This window comes from Cuculus canorus, chromosome 14 (assembly GCF_017976375.1).
Source record: "Cuculus canorus isolate bCucCan1 chromosome 14, bCucCan1.pri, whole genome shotgun sequence".
Taxonomy (NCBI): Eukaryota; Metazoa; Chordata; class Aves; order Cuculiformes; family Cuculidae; genus Cuculus; species Cuculus canorus.
In genome coordinates, this window is record NC_071414.1 from 19,529,728 (window position 1) to 19,541,193 (window position 11,466).

At 52.8% G+C, this 11,466-nt stretch overlaps 1 protein-coding gene across 1 annotated transcript in view; it reads left to right on the forward strand.

Moving 5' to 3' along the window:
• Positions 1 to 8,316: 8,316 nt before the first annotated feature.
• Positions 8,317 to 11,466, forward strand: part of ARHGAP26 (Rho GTPase activating protein 26) — a 200,940-nt gene continuing 197,790 nt past the window's right edge. Inside the window, exon 1 of the mRNA XM_054079751.1 lies at positions 8,317 to 8,320. The gene's annotated coding sequence lies outside the window, so the exon portion shown is untranslated. The remainder of the gene's footprint in view (positions 8,321 to 11,466) is intronic.

Consider the following 11,466-nt stretch of genomic DNA (forward strand, 5'->3'; position numbering starts at 1 on the left):
CACTAGGTTGTCCCTGAAAGGTTCTACTGTTAGAAATAAGAAGTCAAAATATAAGGAGCATTTTTTCTTACTTCATTAGGGATTTCGATGGGTATTTTCTTACCTATCCACACTGTGGGCACCGCTAGGGATTTATTTCATTCTGCATCAAGCTTTGTATAGAAGTTCCTGTGAAATGTAAAAGACTTCAATAAAAGTAACATAAGACACTCGCAAAATCTGGTAACAAATGAAAACTTTTCCATGTGCTCCTCTCCTTCCTTCTAGCCTCCCTCTGCAATTCTAGACAGGAGCATTTTAGGGGAAGGGAGTCTGCACAAAGGTAGGGCTGTGATCTGCCTTTCCCCAGCTCCAGCCTCTGTGCAGCTGAAGGAGGATGATGCACCCCAACAACTCTCAAGAGTATTGAGTCCTAAGAAGGACCAAACTGTTTCGCTCTGTGCCTCAGCTTCCACATACTCTTAGAATCATGGGATGGTTTAGGTTGGAAGGGACCTCAAAGCCCATCCAGTCCCACCCTCTGCCATGGGCAGGGACACCTCCCACTGGATCAGGGGCTCCGAGCCCCATCCAACCTGGCCTGGAACCCCTCCAGGGATGGGGCAGCCACCACTGCTCTGGGCAACCAAACAGGGGAGTGATAATCACACCCTACTATCTCCTGTGAAGTGCTCAGGGAAACAGGGATAAAGGTGTCTGTACATGTGAATTATCATTACTGGGCAGCTGCTGCTGTCCTCCTCCACCACCTGTGTTGTGTCGGCCGCTTCACAGTTTAAAGGCTGCAAATCGCTTCCAGAGCTTCTCCAAATGGGACCAAGAAATGCATTGCTAGAAATGGTAACTCCTCATGCATTTTTTTCTGACATTCATGTGTGAGCCAAGGCCTGTGATTTGGCAGGAGTCTTGCCTGGAGGGCTGCACGCTGGGATGTGGAAATGTTCCGGAAGCGTTGCATAAACCCAGCGTTTCTGTTGCTGTACGAACAGCCGCCAGCCGGAGCTCTGGGATTCCCGGCGGCTGCCGTGCCCCAGCCTTGCAGTGTTTGCTCCGGTGTCTCCTTTGCCTTTTCAGTTAGCATTTTGTCCACTCGCTTTCCTCCTCTGCAGCTGCCTCTGCCCTTGCCTGGTGAAGCGAGAGCTGGTTCCCCTCGGCGGGAGGGACAGAGCTGCGGGCCGGCGGAGCGGCAGGCTTGGCTGAGCACCCCCCGCCGTCAGTGGTGGTTTGCTTTGCTTTTGTCCTAAGCCGTTTGTTGGGTTGTGCGGTTGACAGACTTCCGTACATGTCAGGGAGGCAGGCAAGCTGTCTTGTTTCTTTAGTTGGTTTTCTTTTCTCTTTTTTTCCCCTGTTCTCTCTCTGAAATGTAGGATATATCTTAGTATTCTTCCAGCTGCCCAGACCAAGCTCCAAACAGCCACCAGAAACCCTCATTTCCCTTCCTCTTTATTGTTTTACGCCCACTGAAGATGCAGATCCTGATCTGGGGGCAATTACCCAACGAGAGAGAATGACTTGGCTTTCTTTTATTTTATTTTTGCCATTTGTAACGGTAAGTGGAGCTGAGCCAACATCCGGCTGGAAAATCCTCTCCTTCCTCGAGCTTTGGAGAGGTTTGGATCCAGAGCTTGCTGCGTGCTGAGCCCTGTTTCAGACACAGGCCAGGTCCAAATTGCAGCTCCCTGTTTCCCCAGCGCAGTTTTGGCCTTTTTTAATGCCTTTGCTCTGGGTGAGGGATGAGGAGCGACCGGTGCTTGGTGCAGGGACAGAAAGGAACTGCACTGACACTCATGAGTGTGGCATTTTTCCTGGTGTCATCCAAGACTTCCTCCGGTCTGCTGACTGAATACTGTGCTGTTCACTGGAATAAAAGGAGGGTATAGAATTATTCCCCCTCCCTTTTCTCTCTTTTTTTTTTTTTCCTTTTCTTTTCTGTTTTTTTTGGGTTGTTTTGGTTTTGATTTTTTTTTTTCCCCTGGCAAGGGGATGTTTTACCTCTCCCCACTCTTCATTTCCAGAGGATACAGAACTAGCTCATGACAGAGCTTGTCCATGGTGGTAGGAGCACAAGGAATCAAAATGTATCAGCCATGGTGTGGCCGGCAGGAGAAGGGAAGTGATCATGTTCCTGTATTCAGCGCTGGTGAGGCTGCACCTCGAATCCTGAGTTCAGATCTGGGCCCTTCGCTCCATGAAAGACATTGAGGAGCTGGAGCGTGTCTGGAGAAGGGAATGGAGCTGGGATGGGTCTGGAGCTCAGGGGTTCTGGGAGTGGCTGAGGGCCATGGGGCTGTTTAGCCAGGAGAAGAGGAGGCTGAGGAGACCTATCACACTCTGTAGCTCCTGGAAAGGAGGGTGTGGTGAGGTGGGTGTTGGGCTCTGCTCCCCGGTGACAAGTGATGGGATGAGAGGGAACGGCCTCAAGGTGCACTGGGGAGGTGTAGATTGGATATCAGAAAAAATGTCTTTAATGACAGAGTGGTGAAGTCCTGGCAGAGGAGTCCAGGGAGTCCCCATCCCTGGAGGGGTGCAAAACACACGTGGCCGTGGCACTTGGGGACAGGATTTAGTCAGCATGATGGGACTGAATGAGCTTAGAGGTCTTTTCCAACTTTTATGTTTCTATTCTATGAATGCGAGACTTCGTGCTTCAGACCAGCTCAGCCTCTCGCTGCTCCGGGGCAGCAGTGGCTCCTGGGTGATGGTGGAGTGTATGTTAGCCCTGGTGATGTGCTGAGCTGCTCAAGCAAATCGTCTTAAAATAGGCTTCACATGCGATGCAGAAGAACCCAAGCAAAACACAGACCCCAGCCAAACCCAAATTTATGCTTGTGGTTACTGAAGCTTGAGAGATCAATTTTTTGTTTACTTTAAATTGATTTCAAAGAGTTGGTGTTTTGGTTTTTTTTCTTTTAATTCTCCTGCTTGATCCTTGGGTTGGAGAATGGTTGTGGTGGTGATGGTGGCTCAGCACCACTCCAGCTGGGGCCAAGCATCCTGCTGTCACCCCAGGGCAGCAGGAGCAGGCGGAGGGGAGGCGTTGTCCTGGCACCGGGGTAGCTGTGGCACTGCCCACTGCTGCAGCTGAGCCGGCACGGGAGGTGGAATGCTGGCAGGCAAAACCACAGGGTCTTTCTGGAAAAGGAATGGTGCTTTGGAGTCACTGACCTTTCATGCAGTCACCCGCAAAGGACCTTCTGATGTGAAGCTGAGCACCTCAGGCGGAGTCTCAGCCCCCTGCTCCTCGCCAGCGCCGCTCAGACCCTGCCCAGCTTGGCCGGGGCAGTGAAGCGCCCACCTAGTTTATTGTCTCAGGAATCCTGGCAGCAAGATGTGTGGCCCTCGTTTCAGCTGAGGATTGCCTGCAGCCCTTGGCGTTTTAACTGGTCTAATCCCGTGGGGCTGGAGCCAGCGGCTTTGTCGCTGCCCAGAACCCATCGTCCCTTGTAGCAGTGCTGTGGTGAGCGCACGCCGATGCCAAGCCCAGACGGAGTTGTTCCCCGTGCAGAGTTGTTCCTCTGGGTTTCTTACTTTCTTCTTTTCTTCTTCCTTTTGACACTTATTTGCAGATTTGTCAGAATTAAGGGGGTTGTGTCCTGGTGACTGTGTTGGCCCCATTGATAAATGCCAGCTCTGGCTGGAGCTGCTGGGTGCATGGAAATGGCACCAGTGAGACAGCAAGGGTTTCTAAACAAGCTTAATTAAATCTGAGCAGGCCTCGTGTGCGGGCTGTTGGATCCCTCCTGTCCCTGAAAAGTACTGCAAGAAAGCTCGGTTTTCTTGTTGTCAGGCTGGCCTGGTTTGAGCAGGGCTGCTCTGGGTACATGGGGTGGGGCGAGGACAAGGACCTGCACGGCAGCAGACCCTCCTCTGCGAGGCAGAGGAAGCCTGGATGGGTGTTCAGTGCTGGCAATTTGGGGAAAGAAAATTGAATTTGTGCTTGTGCACGGAAATGGCTTTGTATGAAAGTCCTGGAGGGGACAGGGCATGGACGATGCTGCTGCTGTCGCATCCTTTATCCATGCAGAACCTCAGTGCTACCGACAAAGTTACTATGCACTGCCTCATTGCTTTTGGATGATGTTTAGGCACCAAAGTGGGGCAGAAGCAACTCTCCAGGCTGCTTTTTAACTCTTTTGTGGGGGGTATAATTTCTGAGTTGGGCACAGGGGCAGGTGAGCTGAGAGAGGTGTGCAGTGGGGCTGGAGCTGTGGGGCACAGGAGGCTTTGGCATGCGGGCAGTGGGAAAGTGAGCCATGAGACACAACCGCAAAAAGTGCTTTACGGATCTAAAAAAAAAAAAAAAAAAAGCAAGGATTGATACCTATGGTTCAGTGTGGGAGGAAAAAAGAAGGCTTTGAAGGATTTGGAGTAATGGGATGGAGCAGCCCCTGGCTGGGGGAGCAGGATGATCCATGAAGCCGCGGTGCGTGCTCTGGTATCCATAGCATGTGCATAAAAGAGATTAAGGTGTGTAACAAGGATTAAGAGGGAAGAAGGTATGCTGTAGAAACACAGCCCAGAGCCTGTAGGAGTAATTGCCTGTGAGGCTGGAGGAGAGGATGGTGTTTAAGAGCCTTGGGGACCTTCCCCTGCTCTTTGGTGGAGACAGTGTTAATCAGCTGGGCTTAGCAGCGTGTGGCGGATGTTGGGGAGGAACAGAAGGGCTGTTAAGCATGAGGAAATTGCTTGCTGTCTAGATGGGCTTAACACAATATAAACTACATGGAATGCACAGAAAGTTACAGCCTGAAATGGTGAGCGAGCTGGAGTTACCCAGCACAGCAGTGTGCACATGAGCAGAGGGTGAGCTTTTCCCTGCACGGTGTTTGGAAGCACAGTGTCCCGCCTTCTTTGGAGAGAAAGGCATCTGCAATATTTCAGAGCCTGTGAGATGTTTGTGTGTTGTTTTTGCCTTCCTGCTTCTTTGTCACTATCCCTTTTTCCATAGCAAGATTTCTGAATGGAAGGAACCCCGCCAAAAGGAGCCTGGGAGCAGGGAAGCCCCAAGCACGAGTGGGGGGTCTGGCTCTGCCTGTCATGCTGCTCTGCCTTTACACAGGGCACCCTGCGCACCACCACGGCTGGCATCTCCCGTGTATGGGGAGTAGTTCCCAGTTCCTGGACTGGGACACGGGACTGGAGTGCCTGTGCTCCTTCCTTGGCAGCTCCCAGCCTTGCTCAGCTGGGGATTATGAACCGTCTCCATTAATGCTTTTCTAGCTGTGCCATTGTTTTGTTTGCCCCCTGCAAAAAGCACCTGTAAAACCTCCCATTCCTGAATTCCTCTTCTTGCTCCCAGTGGACTATACCTGGCCTGTGGAGGAACGTGGATGGGGAGACCCAAGTTGCCTGTGTGCATTTTCCCTGTTTTCAGGGTGTTGGTACAGGCAGCCGTGGTAAGGGCACAGTCCGCCTTCCTGATGGATGCCCTTCTCAAACTCTAGCTTAGAAAGTTTGTTTGGCTAGAAAGGAATACCGTTTTTCTCTATGGAAATTGAGGAAAATCTGTCCAATCCCTGGGGAAACTTGAAAAAATGGTGTTTTAGTTATAATCCTTTACTGCAGTGTCTTGTTTTAGAACTGCACCTTTGGCTAGCGTGCATCTTGCTGAAGATGCTGTCATAGTGCCCCACCGCTTTCCTGCTGTTTTTCAGTTAGTTCAGAAACTTAATTAAAAGAGGGTAAAAAAGGAAGCAGCAGAGTTGCTGACTCTCTTCACAAGAGTAAAGGGTTTAGGCCAAACCTACTGCTATGAAAATAAACAGAATTTAATTTTCTTGTTGCAAGCTCTTCCCGTATATTGAATTTCCGTGCTTGGTGACAGGGATGGATCCGCCTGAGTGAGCAGTGATTGGATTCAGATGGCTTTGAGTAGTGATTGGTTTTGCTTTGGAAAGCTGGAACTGGCCTTGGAGGGGGGATCTGGACCTGAGCTTGAGGCCTTATTCTCTAAAGATCAAAACCCTTGCATCCGTTGTCTAAGTTGGGTTTTCTTGGCTGTGCCTAGAAGTTCTTTTCCTTCTCTGCTTCAGGTGTGTTATTAAAACGTTATTAATACTACAAGCTGGCAATTCCTGTTGTCATTCAGAAGGCTTGGCTTGTGTTCACCAGTGTTTGCGTGTACACCTGGACACAGGCTCTTGTCCAATAGGTGCTTTTTCCTCCAGATCACCTCCCTGGAGCGATGCTTCCGGGCACACAACACTGGCTGGGGGAGCCCCTGTGCTTATCAATAACCGCATCGTTGCCTCTGTGCGCAGGTGACTGCTCAGGTGCATGCAGAGAGAGGAAGGCACGAGCTCCACCGTTGCTCTGCGGGGCCACAACATGGGATCAGGTCACGGTGCTCCCTGGGATGGGAGCCTGAGCGCTCTGCAAACGCCGAAGCCCTGAGCAGTGAGTTTATGGGGCAGGTAGGACACTGGGGCTTCCCCTTGCTACTGGGGCACTGGTTTCTCACTGGCATTACCTCGAGAGTTATTGAACTCCTTTTTGCAGTGGGGAAACTGAGGCACGTAGAGGTGTGTTTTCGGAATGGCAGTAGATGTGGCACCTGAGCCAGGCTGCTCGCTGCTCTGTGCCCGCTGGCATTGCGGTTCCTTGGCCTCGGGGATCCAGGACAGGGCAAGTGAGGAAGGAGCCTCCTGCCAGGAGCCTCCCTGGGCCCGAAGTGTTTTTCTAATAGAATCCAGATGGATCCACAGAAACTGCCATGGGAGCATCTGAGATAGCAGATGCAGTGGTGTGAGCTCTGCTTCCCCGGGAGCCCTGCGCAGGCATGGCCAGGAGCAGCAACCTGCCCCGTGGGACTGTAACAAGGCCTTTCCTTCCAGAATTAGTCCAGTGTTTGCTAATTTGAGTCTAGAAACATTTTTAATTGAGGCACTTTGCAGAGATTGGCTCTTTTGGTATGTGTAGGTACAGGTGCCCACCCACCTTCCTTCCCAGCTCCTATCCTGCAAAAGGAGGAATTCCATGTTGGGATAATTTCTGCAGAGAAGCAGTAAATTTGGGAAATGGTTTGAGCTGGTCCCAAGTGTACCCACCACCCGGGAGCCCCTGCTGCAGGGCTGTGTGAGGCAAAGGTGAGCCCAAGCATGGGCGTTGGAGGTGTTTTGGTGGTCAGCGCGTGCACCAGGACTCCTCTGTGACTTTTGTGGCGCCAGCAGATGGTCCCAGACGGAGAGACGCAGGAGCGAGCAGAGGGTGAAGATGCTCTGTGCCTCCGGTGATAAATGCATCTCGGTCCAGCTCCGGAAACAGGGCAGGGGAGGATGTGAATGACAGAGGATTCATATCCCGGAAACACCACGGTGTAATGGCTCGGGAATTCAGCATGATAAATGCATTTGCCTGTACTGCTGCAGACAATCTGCTTAATGTGGGAAGCAGAGTTTCCTGCAGCACAGAGTTAGTGGGGAAGGGATAACCCTGAGAGCCAGGAACGGCCGGGGAGAATTAAGCAGGTAAACCCATTACCAGTGACCACCTCTTTGTGTGGGGATTACACTGAGGTTTAAGTTGCAGCTTCCTGATGCTCAGTGTCTCTGGAGGAGCGAGGGCTGGGAGCAGGGTCCTCTCCCTCCTCCTGGGGGGCTTGACCCGAGAGCTGGGATTAGCAGTTGCCACAAGCTGCCCTCAGTAGCCACAACAAATTGCCGCACGTGCATAGAAACAGCGCAGCCTGCACCATCCGTGGCGATGCTTTCAGGCAGGGGGTTGCCGGGCCGTGCTCAGGCAAATTCCCACATTCTTCCTAACATGGCCTTCCCTATGGAATTTGCTCCTCTTTAACTGACTTCTGACTCAGTGTCCTGATCAGAGATTTACCCCAACTCCCTCCATAGACCCGGAGAGCTGCGGGTAGTGGCTCTAAAAACGCAGTTGTGGAACGCGGGGCAATAGATGTGCTGTCCAACGAGCTTATTTCATTGAGCACCTCATGAGACGGTTTGGCCCGGGCCATGGCACCTGCGCTCAGGGAGGGCTGAGGGAGGCCTGGGGTGCTGGGGGTGGGGTGTCTGCAGGGTGGGGGCGCGCTGTGGGGCTGAGCATGGCCAGCAGCCTGGCTCGGGCTCCCTCGGGCCTTGCAGGAGCCCTTGAGGGGACAAAGCTCCGCGGCGTCGTGGCAGCAGTGGCCCCGGCACCCGCCAAGGTGCCACCCCGCAGCCTCGCCCGCCCCGGGGGGGGGGGGGTGTGTCCCCTCTGGCGGCCTTCCCGAACTGCCAGCCGCAGGAAAGCGGCAGAAACCCAAGCCGTCCTTTTGCTTGGATTCCCATCAGTTCCCATAATAACAGATGATTTCAGGCTGCTTCGCTTCGGCTGTTGTGGCGTTTGGGGCTGTGCACTGTCTCGGGGGCGCAGCAGCGCTCTGGGGTGGAGGGAGCGGAGGGAGAAGCCGCTCTGTGGGATGAGTGACCGAAGCCTCCGTCGCGGCTGGCGGGGAGCGCGGCCCCTCGGGCTCCGTTTGTCCGCCAGATGCTGAGCCAGAGGTTGGCTCCGCGGCGCCTCCGCACCGCCATCTCCCGGGCATCCCGGCACGGGGACACCGACCCGGCGGCGTTTGCGCAGGGAAAAGCCCGATTCCCGCTCTGCAGAAGCGCAGCGATGCGGGGTTCGGTGCTTTCTTCATTTCTTTGTTTCCCAGAGCCCCCCCTGCCCCGTCCCGCTGGTGCTCCTCGGCTGCATCCCCGGTGCGTTGGGCCAGTCCTGCTCTCTCACCCTCCCTGTACCACCCTCCTCCTGGCACATCTTCAGGAGGGATGATGGGTGCAGTCCTGCAGCTCACCCCCCCAGCAAGATCTGCCAGGACACTGTGCTCCGTCATAGCCGGAAGATGCTCCAGTGCAGCCCTTCGGGTGCCCCTCGGCCGCTGCTGGACTTGAATGCTGTAAATTTAACCAAGCAGCCAAAGCCACCGTTCTTTCCCTCCCCAGCTGTGCCTTCCTAATCCACCCTCTCACGCAGCAGCTTTTGCTTTTCTTTCCTTCCAACATGCTCCAGTAACCCCACACAGCCCACCAGTGCTCACTGGGAAAGACATGGATCTGTCGGAACAGGTTCAGAGGAGGCCCCAGAGATGATCCGAGAGCTGGAGCAGCTCTGCTATGAGGACAGGCTGAGAGAGTTGGGGTTATTCAGCTGGAGAACAGAAGGCTCCTGAGAGACCTCAGAGCAGCTTCTGGTGCTGAAAGGGGCTCCAGGAAAGCTGGGGAGGGGCTCTGGATCAGGGAGGGCAGGGACAAGGTGAGGAGGGACGATTTTGAGCTGAAAGAGGGGAGATTGAGATGAGATCTTAGGCAGAAATGTTTTGCTGTTCAGGTGGGGAGGCCCTGGCCCAGGGTGCCCAGAGCAGTGGTGGCTGCCCCATCCCTGGAGGGGTTCCAGGCCAGGTTGGATGGGGCTTGGAGCCCCTGATCCAGTGGGAGGTGTCCCTGCCCATGGCAGGAATGGACCTGGACGGGCTTTGAGGTTCCTTCCACCCCAAACCATTGTGTGATTCTATGTAATAATTTTACTAAATCTTAAAGTCTCTTTTTCCTCCCCTCACCTCTCACCCTAAGGACAAAACTCTCCAAAGCGAGGGCGGTTTCTCTGGGGAATGTCAGCCTTGCTTGTCCATCTGTCCAAAGCAATTACTGTGCCTTCCTCGGGGATTATTTTTCAGATGAAGTGTTGACATTTTTCCCCAGTTGGGCGTCAAGTGTGTACCTGTGGTGGCGATTGCTGAGCGGCAGAAGTCTAACAAGAGCAATGCCCTGTGGCTAATGAGGTGTTGGAAGACGGCATGGCTAAATCCAGCATTAAGCTTTCCAACTTTCCAGTTCAATTATAATAGAAACCTGGGTCTCCTGGTCATGCACTTGTTCATTTTTCAAGTTGAATGGCAACCCAGCCTTTCACACGGTAAGCAACCACAATGTTTAAATAAGGTGGTGATGCTGTTGGCAATCGACATCACTCTGTCTTGGAAAGGGATAACTCCATGGCCAACTCTCTGCAGCGAACAACTCTCTGTGAGACAACTCTATGTGGGAGGTAAGGGTTATGGTTAGAGTTAGGGTCATTAGAGTTTGGGTATGGGGCTAACCATGTAGAGTTGTCCCATGGAGAATTGGCTGCAGTCAGCTGGCTGCAGAGAGTTGTCCTAGACCCCAGCATTGTCTCAGCTTTGTGTTTGCCATTGGAACCTTATCTTTAGTCTTTCCCAACTGCCAGACCCTGCAGGGCTGCAGCACGAGGGATATTTGCAGTGGGCTGGGTCCTTCTTTTGTCTTATTTTCTCCCACAGCTCTTTAGCTTAAATCCAGGATCTGGGCAGACCTTATTTGGACACTGCCAGGTACTGGTTTAAATGTCAAACCTCTCGACTCCTACCCAATGCTTTTAAGCAATCACTCGTTTGTAGCAGCACAGAGGGTAGAGATGAAGGGATTCAGTCGGTGCCCCTGCCTTGAAAACCTGTGCTGCAGGTGTAGGATGTGGGCACTCATGAGGATGAGGATGACGATGACATTCCCGTGGTGTAGTCCTTGGGGGCTGAAGAGTTGCAAGGAGCCACACACCTACTCCATGCCCAGCCTGAACCACCTTCACCAAGAGCAGAGAGCGGTTGTTACACCTCACCGTTCAGGTAATTAAGAGCACGCGCATGGTTTATGGTGGCAGGAGAGCTGCTGAATCATCCCTTGTTCCCCTTTTATAGTGGGATCCTGTGTACTGGCTTCGAGTTGTGTTACGTGTGCTTAGATGTGTAAAACAAGTCAACATCACAAAACCACCACAGGTGTTTGCCAGATTAGGGATAATCAGCCGCCTTACCTGTGATAAGAAGGTGTTGAAAACACCCAAAGGTACCCTACCGTTGTGCTTACTTTGTTTTGAACGGGAGGAAAAGGTGCCTGTGCAGAGTAGGTTTTTTTGTAAGCATTATTTTGTTCTTTTAATTGCAATGTTTTGTTTTATACAGTAAAAATGTACCTTTTTAGCTGCTGAGAATTATAAATGAAAACTGGAAATGGGTATTTGTGCCCTTCAAGCATCCAGTGTGCACACATTAGATACCTGCAAGACCCTACAGCCGGGCAGCTGCGTAGACACTGCGCTATGTAAGGGACAAGAGGAGCAGTCGGCATCCAGGAGCCCTCCAGGAGGAGCAGAAATCCCCTTTCAGCTTGATCCCCATGTGGTTCCCCAGGTGAGAAACAGCACCAATGGGCCATGGCAATGGGTAGGTGCGAGGAGGGTGGTGGGCGCTGCAGGCTGGTGCCCATGGGTGGGTGATGGCCTCGCACCACTGGGCTCCGCAGCTGAAGCTGCCGCACGCTCCTTCCCCACCACGGCTCCTCGGTTCCCACGCCAGCTCCCTGTTTGCCTGGGAGGGCGATTAACCTCGATGCTATCAGCGCTGGGAAAAGGATTTCTGAGCCAACAAGTGCAAAAGTTCAGGAGTACAGTAATTAGCAG